Below are 11,234 nucleotides of genomic sequence, written 5' to 3'. Positions count from 1 at the left end.
CTGTCGGCTCATAGCCGAAAAATAGCTTTACTTTGTTGTGTGGGTCAATTTTTCTTGCGAGAGACAGAGAGAGGCGTTGAAAGACTGCTCCAACGGAACTTATTGTTTTCGGAGGAAACTCAAAATAAGGTCAGTACTTCTACTTTAAACGCTGAATGCTCATACTCTCTCCCGCACTGGATATATTATCCACTGTTGATCTGCACACAGCTGTTGTCACAAACGTGGCACTCGCTTACGTCACTGTCATGAGACATTCTTGCAAAAAAAAGTCACGGTTTTAGTAATGCAGTAACGCAGCGTTCCTACGGGAAAGTAACAGCAAGCTAATCTAATCTAATCTTGCAATAGTAATCCCTTACTTTACTCGTTACTTGAAAAAGTAATCGGATTACAGTAACGCGTAATCCGATTACCCAGCTGAGATGGGCAGTAACGCGTTACTGCTGTTTAATCCTTTATGATCCTTCGTTTATGTTGAAAGACTCCAAGGTTTTCAGAAATCCCTCATTCAGGTATCACCTTTAAATTGAAACTAGCAAGTTAACTTCTAACTCTGTTAAACCTCGCAAATCCTCTTGCATGAACTGAAGACCAAGGTCCATACTAGAAGACCATCAAATCTGGAGGAGCTTGAGAGAGAAGAATAAGCTGAGATTGCTAGAGACCCAACTGACAAATCAAATCAAATCAAATCACTTTTTATTGTCACATCACATGTGCAGGCACACTGGCACAGCACATGCGAGTGAAATTCTTGTGTGCGAGCCCCACAAGCAACAGAGATGTGCAAACACAACAACACAAACGAGCAAAATACAAGAATGGCCAACCTGAAACTAATAAATTTTTAACCTTGCATTTTTTTAATTAATTTCTTAAAATAATTTTGTTTCTGTGCGCAAAGTAAAATAATTTAAGCACCCAAAGTAAAATTAGGATGTTTGGAAAAGCTGTTTTAAAAATTCCGTGCTCTGTTTAACAGGACTTGGGAAATACCTCAAAAGAATGAAATGTTCATAGGAGGGCCTAATAGTCCTCATCTGAATATTATAATTCATCATATAAAATACATATTAAAGTGTCAAAGACCACAATGCTGGCAGTTGACAGAGGACTGTAGATAGCTATTTGGTTTAATTCACTGTTATCACATGCCAGCACTTCTATTTCTTTATTTATTCCTTTTGTTTATTAGTCAGATGGCATCTGCACCCAAACTTAAGTATGCATCTATAGATGACTATTAAGTAATTACTGTTGACATTGAGATATATCTTGAATCTTTGTTTTATCTAACATGGTAAAAACGCTTTACATCTTGGATTCTATCATTAAAGCTTCAACGCTCTGATGGGAGAATTACTTTAAATAAGCTCTTGGCCTCAGTCTTAATGTTCCAGAAATACATCCTCTGACCCAAAGGATCCCTATGTGAAGTGGGTTCTTTTTTTTCTCCTGCTGACCACAAAGCTATCGATATGCCTGCACTTTCTTGACACTGCCATGTCTCTCTCTGGACTTTGAATGCTGACTGCTGCTCGCTCCACAACTCGCCTGGACCTTTTCCAGGATACTCAATTGTAATACAGTTATTTTTAGACAAGCTGACGCAAATACATATTTATAGTTGTTTGCAGGTCAGGTGTCTCAATGAACCACAGCATGGATGGAGTGTATGAAACTGTGTAAGCACGAATATGGCATCAATAACTAATGGGTTCTGAAGTGAGATATTTAAGGCTTGGCGATTCCTCTTACTTTAAAATGGAAAAAAATACGTACATAAAAATTGTGATCTATGGCGCAAAATTAAGGTTGAGTCCATATCTATCAATTCTAATTCTGGTTAACTTCACAATAACCTAAGTGGAGAGTTTCCCAGTGCCTTATGAGGTTATTCATTGCAATGTTAGATTTTTGCTCACACTTTCCCTAAATGCAGCTTTCTCTTTTTCCTTGACATGTGAATGCCTGATGATAACTCTGGCTCTGATCACTTTTACATTAAGCCTCGGTCTCAATGGAGATGTGTGTCATTGGAAATTATTACACTTGTCATTTCAATCCACTTCCTTTCAAATTTATAATTTAGAGAGGATATTTCTATGCAAAGAGAGTGGAATGACCTAGACAAAGCCTTGGCCTGGCTGATGAAGGAGTAGCACAGGAGAGGAAAATTTAAGGCTCAAGGAAATGTGGAAATGCTGAAGAAGCCAAAATGGTGATTGAATGGTAACATTTTCTTGTGGTCTCCCCTCCAACCAGAATTTGGACTGAAAATGGGGGGAATATTGTGTTTCTGTCATTGTTCGTCTAGCATAACTTTCAGTCTAAATATAGGTTATGTAAGAAAGCCTCAGGCTACACACATGCACAGCAACACACGCACAAACAACAGAGTAAGTAATTATTGTTAGCTTTTACTGTTAAATGATGCTTATACATATCTTTTTGAATGTTATAATTAGTAGAGTTACATCATTATTAAGTTAGTAATTGTCTTCATTTTTAACATGGACATCATATTACTATATGAAGAAAGTTCTTATCGGCAATATCAATCAATACAATCAAAGAACTGTATATAAAGGATGTAGCCACTGTGATGTCACCAACACTAGGGCTGTGCCATATCAGGCCATCCACAATACCAGTGTTGGGGAGTAACGGAATACATCCTATGAGGTTCAGTTGGACTCTGGAAGTGTCCTGAGGAGGAATCGGAGGCACCTGAGACATGCAGGCGTGGTGGATCAGGAAAATGCCATAACGGACACCGGGGCACTGACCAGGTCAGTGACAGCTCCCTCAGACACTCGTGAGCGGCAGATCAAGACTGACGAGGTAACAGGGGGTGTCAGGACAAGGTCAGGCCGCAAAGTGGTTCCACCACTTAGGTACAAAGACTATGTTGCATAATGAGGATTTATTGTTTATTGTTTGAGGGGAAGAGTTGTGTATTCTGTGGATATTGATGTTCACTACAGCTTACAGAAATGTACATGTTTGAATAAGTGGAATGCTTTTGTATTCTTTGAGTGTTTCATATTGTTTTCACCCTCAGTGAGAAGAAGGACAAATCAAAACAAAAGGACTTCTGTTTTTTCCAAAAAAAAAAAAAAGAGAAGGGATGTAATAATGTGAATTATTGTTTGCAAGATGTTTTGTTCCACAATAGATTGTGTTGCTGCACGGACGTTTTAGAGTGTCACACAAGTAAGGATTGCTAGGCTGTATGTTGCTGTTGTACATGGCAGAGGACCAATCTGAGTCGCATGACTTGTTAATAAAACTTACTACCCCGTTGGGTAGGAAATAGATATTCTGGAGTCTGTCGTGAATGAGACCAGAATATAACACCGTTGGAGCAGTCTTTCAACGCCTCTCTCTGTCTCTCGCAAGAAAAATTGACCCACACAACAAAGTAAAGCTATTTTTTGGCTATGAGCTGACAGGGACCCCGCCGTATTAGTCAGAGGTCCCTTTACTACAGTTCGGAGTCGCGGACCTTCAGTAATAGTAATAAATCACACAGCAATAGTACATTCACGTTGTTGTAAAAAGCACGATAATATATTAAGTAATCCAAAGTATTCAGAATACGTTACTCTCATTGAGTAACGTAACGGAATACGTTACAGAATACATTTTGGGGCATGTATTCTGTATTCTGTAACGGAATACATTTTAAAAGTAACCTTCCCAACACTGCACAATACTACATGTGATTTTCATGTGATTAAAAAAATGTCATCTCATGATATCCATAATATAGCTACACGGTGTGTTTAACATTTTCTAGCACAAATACATAACTCTGGTTCTCTGAGAGCAAGAGCCAAAGTTATTATAGTCTTGTATTTTTAAAATGTTTCAGTGTTAGTTTGAGACTTTTTAAGTACTGCAATAAACTTGGTACAGTTACAGTTGACAATTTAAGAATATAGATTTTTAATAACTAAAAATTTGGAAACAATAGGAAGCAGTAGAAACAAGTAACTTAAACACAAAGATAGAATGGTGGCGGGCCCATCCTGTATGTGGTATGGCTCTTATCATGAACTAGTTACAATGATTGTTCTACATATCTTTTCTGTTACTTCAAAACGTTGATCTACCACAAATAGCTGATTTACTGCTAAATTATTATTAAAGATGACTTGGAGCAGCATTTAAAACTACACATTTATACTGTCAGTAAATGAGGAAAGGGTACAGCTTTCAATATTTTGCAACAGGTCAGAAATTATATTTTAATTAATGATTAATTCATATTAATCCATTATTTAATTTTAATTGTGAACACAGAAATTGAGACTGAAGTGACTGAAAAGGGAAGTCAATACCTTACCTCAAAGGAATGACCAGCCACACAGTTCATGGCAAATCCTTGCAGACTTTTAAGGTGATCATGGTTCTTTGTATGTAACATGCAAATGTCTAGAAAGTTTCCCTCTCTCTGCCATCTGCTGTAACCATCTTTCAACCTAAGTTAATGGTCTAGAACAGCGGTCCCCAACCCCCGGGCTGGGCAAGATGAGGCTCGGGTGTGACATTTATGGTTTTCAGGGTTTTTATCCATTTTTATCGTTATTTTTTTTTAATTATTTTTATCGTTAACTCTGTTTCCCTGGGTCTTTTTCCGTGTGTTATGAATAAATCTTCTTGTTTTAGGTACCCACACTGGTTTTAGTTATCCGCAACACCTTAAAGGCTGGTTCATGAAAATATTGTCGGACATAAACCGTCCGTGGCGCAAAAAAGGTTTGGGACCGGTGGTCTAGAATTGTAAAGCATGCCAGATAGGAAATTAAAACTGCAAATTCGTAAAACTTGAACTCAATAATGACCGTTAAAACGTAAGTGTAATGTGCGCATGAACGTGCAAACATTATGTTCAATTTATATTTGTAAAAATGGCGTGCGTTCACAAACTAGCCTCAGTCACATAGTTTCTATGTACAAACAAAAGACACAGGAAAAGCACTTTCTATTTGAAATAACAGTGGTGGATCTACTGTGGTGGCAAAATAATAAAATAATCTCTTGTCACCCCTAGTGCCACCATTGCATATGACAATGTTGTTCATTAAAATAAGCTAGCATTAACATGTTAAGCCTATTAGTAATTAATATTGAATGCAAATTCTTAAAGTGAATATACCGCATAATGGCCCCACAATTAAAAAATGGTTCACCCATAGCTTCCTTATTTCTTGTTATCAGTAGCAATTAAAACTTATGTTAGACTTGTATTTCTAACTGAACCACCTTATGTTGTGTAGCTTTCTAGATTTAGTACTTATTCGGCTACATGCTTATTTGTTATACAAAAAATTCAAATTCAAATTTTTTTATGTGACTGAAATGTTTAATTACTTGGGCTAAAGCTATTAAGAATGTTACAGACAATGTTTAAATGAAACGTGTATACTTTCTGCATTTTATGTATTTTAACCACATATAGTACATATTCCATGCCACCCTAGCAAAATTTCTCTAGATCCACCCCTGTGAAGGAAATATTTTAAACCCTATAGGGATGTTAGGTATTCCAGTTAGTTTTCTTTTTTTTTCAAAAGTCCACTTTAAATTTTTATTTTAGTTAACTAAATGTATTTTCCCACTTTGCTTTTAGTTTTAGGTTTTTTTAAGTAGCGTATCAGCACGACTTAGTACCTAAAAAAGAAGCAATTTCAATAGTATGGAGGTGGTTTTGCAACAAGAGACCAGACTTCCAAAAAACCACAGTGCTTTGCGAAAAATGCAAACCATTCGTGCTAAACCTTGAACACCACTGTCAACAAATTCTGCTGGAAGCAAAAACACACTATTGAGTACAGCCAGTTAATGAAGGCCAGTCAAGTGAAGATACAATCATCTGGTGACGTTCACTCCAAAAGTAAAAACAAATGCCTAAACTGAGTAGTTGCACTCCACATAATTGGATGAGCAAAAAGCGGATGGAAAATACTGATGCAGTTACATGTGTTTTGGCCAAGGATATACTGCCAATCCAATTGGAGGAAAAGAAGGACTTTAACTAACTGGTTGAAAAAGTTAGACCCAAACACTCCAACATGCTACTGCTACTTCTGTGCTTAAATATATTTTATGCTGTGTCAGTACTATTGTGCTATACCTTCTACCACCAACATTTTGTGTCATCAATGACAGTAGCTCATTGGACAAGAAGAATGGAAACTGCCTTTGTTTTTGTTTGCAGTAGTAAACTACAACGTCTCAAAACGAATAGCAGCCTTATATCTACGTTACTTTACGTATACGTTATTGTTTGTAAATGCATTTTGTTAAACTGTTTTTAGTGCAGCAGCACTAAAAAGAATTAATTTAGTCTTCAATGAATACGTAGCTTGCAAAGAACAAGAACAACCCATATGGAAAAGATATATATAAATCTTATAAAGTTTGTATCTGTCTTGTGTGAAACTTGTATGAAAAGCATACAAGAGTGAAAACAGATATAAGATCCCTTGAAAAATTATATAAATGAAACTCGTATGTTTTGGATACTTACTAAAACAATATATGAAAGTAATGAAAATGTGGCCACTTTCATGAGTAAATCATATAAGCCTTACATGATTCACTATATGAAGCAAGCCAAATCTTATGCAAGTCTTTTATACGTTTTTTCTATTTATTTTCCATATGGGAATAAAAACATGCATTTATTATTGATTTGTTTTGGGTTTGTGAACAGCGGTTTATGCCAGCAGTCTCACTATATACTGTAATATAAGGAAGATGAAAAAAATAATATGATAAATCAATTTACATATCTGTGTTTTGATGCATGAGCAAAGTGAAGAAGCATTAAAGGCCTACTAAAAACAGTTTTTTGCTAGTCATCATAAATATCATTATTACTAATTTTCTTAAAATATGGTGATATAACTTTAAGACTGTAAATGTCCACCCCTAGTGGAGTAGGTTTTTCTGAAGCTTAATTAATGTTTGACCAAAATATCTTGACTTGTCATCTATTTTACTCTAAATAAGACCATAATTTACAAAAATAAAAAGCATTAGGAATTAGGGAAGATTTTAAACTTGTGATTTAGAACATAAACTATTTACTGAGGTCACACATCGGACGAGCCCAGGATGTTTTCTCATAGACTAATTTACAATCAGCAACCCTCTGATTTACTCCTCTTTGAATCCACACCAATGTGGGTTAATGATTAATAAACTTACATACACTTACACTCTTTACAGAGAATAGATGACTCTAAATGGAATGGGGTAGATGAAGAAAAAGTCTAACCTGAACACTGAACCAACTGATACACGTAGATCTTCTGCAAAAAAAATCCAAACACAGAGTTTCATCTGGTTTTGTCTCCATTATTCATCATACAAGAGATCGCCGTCAGATTGTGCAGGCAGTCAGACAATACAGAGAATACAAAGGAGTCGATTTTAATTTCTGAAAGTAATGGTGTAAACCTCCGTCTCTGAGACCACGTGCACCCATAATGGATCATATTTGTCCTTTGCCTTTCGCAAATTCAGTAAAGAAGAAAATAATATGGTCGACTGTCCAATCAGCTTTTCAAAATTTGACATGAAATATCTCACAACTATTAAAAGTCTGTAGTTCAGCAGCCCAAACTGTGGCACATTTTGACCTTCCTACCCACCAACCCAGCAGGCGTCCGCTAGTCAAGGCTGCACAAACAGTGCTGCTCAAACACTTGTCATCATCCCTCATCAGCATCTTGATTGTTGAGGAGTACAGATCAGAGGGAATGTCCACATTCATCCAACGGCCTCTGATATGACAGCAAGGGTTTATGGGATAGCAACGCACGAGCCCTTCCTGCTTCACCTTGACCCCGCCACCCTGTTTCCACCACCGCCACTCTTCTCGTCTCAGCCTTTTTAGTCTGACCTCGTCATCCCAGGGCCTCTGGCCTCGCCTCTGACAGCTGAGTTATTACCATAATTACCCAGGAGGCATTGCAGGGATCGGCCACATGGCAGAGGCCGTCCATGTTTAACAGAATATTTGGGTGTTTTATCGGCTTTATTTCAGCCCCCGGGGCAGGTGATAGGAGACCTGGATGATAAGAAAACCACTCATGTGGGAAATGAAGAGGACCATTTCGTAGACAGAACCAAGAAGGGGATGACATATACTGTTAATGCAGCAGTCAGCAGTGCACATTTGTCATATATTCTCTAAGACAAGGTGCAAATATACTCATATATTAAATTTTCAACAGGAAAAACTTGTTGGCAATAAGTACAGTATCACTTAAAGCTTTAGAGAGATGTATATTAATATATACTCATCACCAGCCACTTTGTTAACTGCATCTGTTCAACTGCTCATTAACAAATTAAACAAAAAACAAACAATCACATGTGGACGTGGTCAAGACAACCTGCTAAAGTTCAATCTGAGCATCACATTGAGGAAGAACGGTGATTTATGTGGTTTTGAACATGTATGGTTGTTCCTGCCAGATGGACTGATTTGAATATTTCAGAAATTGCTGATCTACTGGGTTTTCCCCCACAACCATCTCAAGCGTTCATAGAGAACGGTCTGATATTCAGTGAGAGGCAGTTATCTGGATGAAAATTACTTGTTAATGCCAGAGGTGAATGGTCAGATTGGTTTGAGCTAATAGGAAGGCAAGAGTAACTGATATGCAGTAGAGTATTTCTAAATTGACAACTGTGACGCATATAGGCTACAGCAGCATTGAATAAGCAAAAAACTGGAAACCGAGAGTGGATGAAAATTGAAAGAAGATTAGAAATATGTTTTTGTGGTCTGATGAGTCTCAATTTATGCTGTGATAGTTGGATCATAGGTCCAGAATTTGGTATAAACAACAAGAATGCAGTGAAATGGCCTATTATTCATCCATCCAACCATCCACCTTTGGGTAATAGCCTTTTTTTCAGTTTATTGTGCTTACAGCCTACTGAGATGGCACTGAATTCCCAGTATCTAGATATCGGTCACAGATATTCCAGATATGCTTACCTCCACGCTACCATGCTGCCCATGGGAGGGAAGGATGGTGAGCAATTAGTTTCAAAAAGGTTTGGACAGGAACAATAAAAGTAGTGATAAATGTTCTGTAAGCCAAAACAAGCAGTCAAAAAAGTAACACAACTTTTTATGGTCTTTACCTTACACTATAAAGCACCTTGAGGTAACCGTTGTTTTGATTTGGCGCTGATTTGATTTTGTTCAATTCTGCAAAAAGCCCAGAAATGTTGACTTTTGAGAGGTGGGCAAAATTCAAACATCTAAAAAGTTTTAACTGTTTCTCAACAATATATTGCATAGGAGTTGAAGGTTTAGCCATGTACAGTGTATGTTAAATGAGTCTGTACACAAAGAAACTAATGCAGAACTGTCAAGAACTTTAGGCCAAAGAGGAACACAAACATGATTTTGAAGTGGAAATAACTGCATGGGCTGAGACATTTTTTTTTTTCAAACAATTGTTGGTGGAAACAGATTGTCATAGTGCCCACAAATACATGTCAAAAAAGCACCAAAAAGACAAAAACATATACAAACAAAGGGAAAATGTCTTTTTTGGGCCTGTACTCATTTAAAATGCACTGGGGTGAACAGGATAATTGTCCTGTGGTTGGACAAGTCAAAATTTGAAAGTCTCTTTGGAAATAAACACAGCGGTTTCCAACATAAAAGGCTGGAGAGGGGGGGTTATACAGCTTTTTATCAGCACATAGTCCAAAAGCCAGAGTCAGTGATGGAATGGGTTTGTATTAGTACACATCAGACAGGTGACTAAACGTTTGGCTTTTAAAACTACAGCAACTGGTCTTGTGAGTTCCCAGTGATGTAAAGTTTAAAATTTTAGGGGAGTTATGGCGATTGGGACAATTTTTGAAATGGCCTCAAGTGGTTATCACAGGAGCTGCCACTTGTAGTAATCTACCTCCATCCTAATGTTACTGAAACGTGTTGCTGGCATCAAATTTAAAATAAGTAGACTGTTAAAAAAATGTATTAGACCGCCTGTAATAGAAACATAAAAACAAGAAAACTTTATTTTAGAAACCTGTCAACAATCTGTTGTTTAAAACTAAGAATTATGGTGTTATTTATTAGACTAATTTGTCATCTATTTATTTACTATTTTCTAGTCAGGAATGCAAGTATATGACCGTAATTTGGATTCTTTTTTTTGTAAAAGCGTAAAGTTGAAAACTCATGGATATCAGCAGTAATTGTATTTGAGCATTAAAAATAAAATTCTAGTTAAAGAGCTTGAGAATATTGGTAGATTCACTATTACAGAAACATAAAAAATAATTTTAGCAATTACCAATATTTTTACGTCAGCTTATTGGTGTGGTCCTCCACAACAGTCCCAGTTTCTAATGTCGGAAAAGTAATTGCTTGGCTAAAATAATTGCAAATTATATTTTTATCAGCATTTATATTCTATTTGTTTTCAGGATAAGGAACTTCCGGTCTGTCTAAAATTCAGTTTTTAGCAGATTTGATATTAATATTATAGTACTGTTTTCCTTGTTACTTACCTAAAAAAATCACAAATACTCATGTTTCATATGTGACACAGGGTTAAAAACAGCAGCTCAGGTTAAACTGAACAAGTGTCATAAAAAGGTATTAAATAAAAACAGTAAAATTCCCCCTAAGGCAAAAAACCCCAAACAAAGAAAGGAAATCTTTGACAATGGCAAATAGCATGACAATATAAACACATTTTGAAATCCAGGTAAATATAAAACTATTTAAAGGTGCAGCTATATGCAATATTATTTAAAAAGCTCTTTTCCAAGCCATGTCTACACTGCCATTTCTAATGAGCCAGGAGGCTATGCATATTCATACTGCCAGAGTGAAAAGTACAGCACATCCTGCCATAGAGGGGGCACAGAGGTCACTGGCCTCAGGCCAATAACACACAGAGAGACAAAGATTATTACAGTAGGCGGACTTCTACTGGTGTCTGTATTTACGCTTAAGAGATCAGTCAAACTCACGGAGTGAACTATAGAAATGTGCACATTCACACAAGACTTCACCTGCTCAGGAAGGTCAACACATTAGCAATTCAGTGCATACAGTATTTAAAATTTTCTAGTCCGATATAGCTACCCATCAAACATGTCCGAGATGGCACTTAGCCGTGTGTGCCCGTGTCTTATTATGCAGACCCATCTGTGTGGGTTCAAAGGTCATG

Source organism: Aulonocara sp. 'chitande type north' Nkhata Bay, linkage group LG15, assembly GCF_057382095.1.
Source record: "Aulonocara sp. 'chitande type north' Nkhata Bay isolate Kocher_YH1m ecotype deep benthic linkage group LG15, A_spYH_male_GT1.1, whole genome shotgun sequence".
NCBI classification, from domain to species: domain Eukaryota; kingdom Metazoa; phylum Chordata; class Actinopteri; order Cichliformes; family Cichlidae; genus Aulonocara; species Aulonocara sp. 'chitande type north' Nkhata Bay.
The sequence above is the reverse complement of the archived record's forward strand: the minus strand, read 5'-3'. Positions refer to the sequence as shown.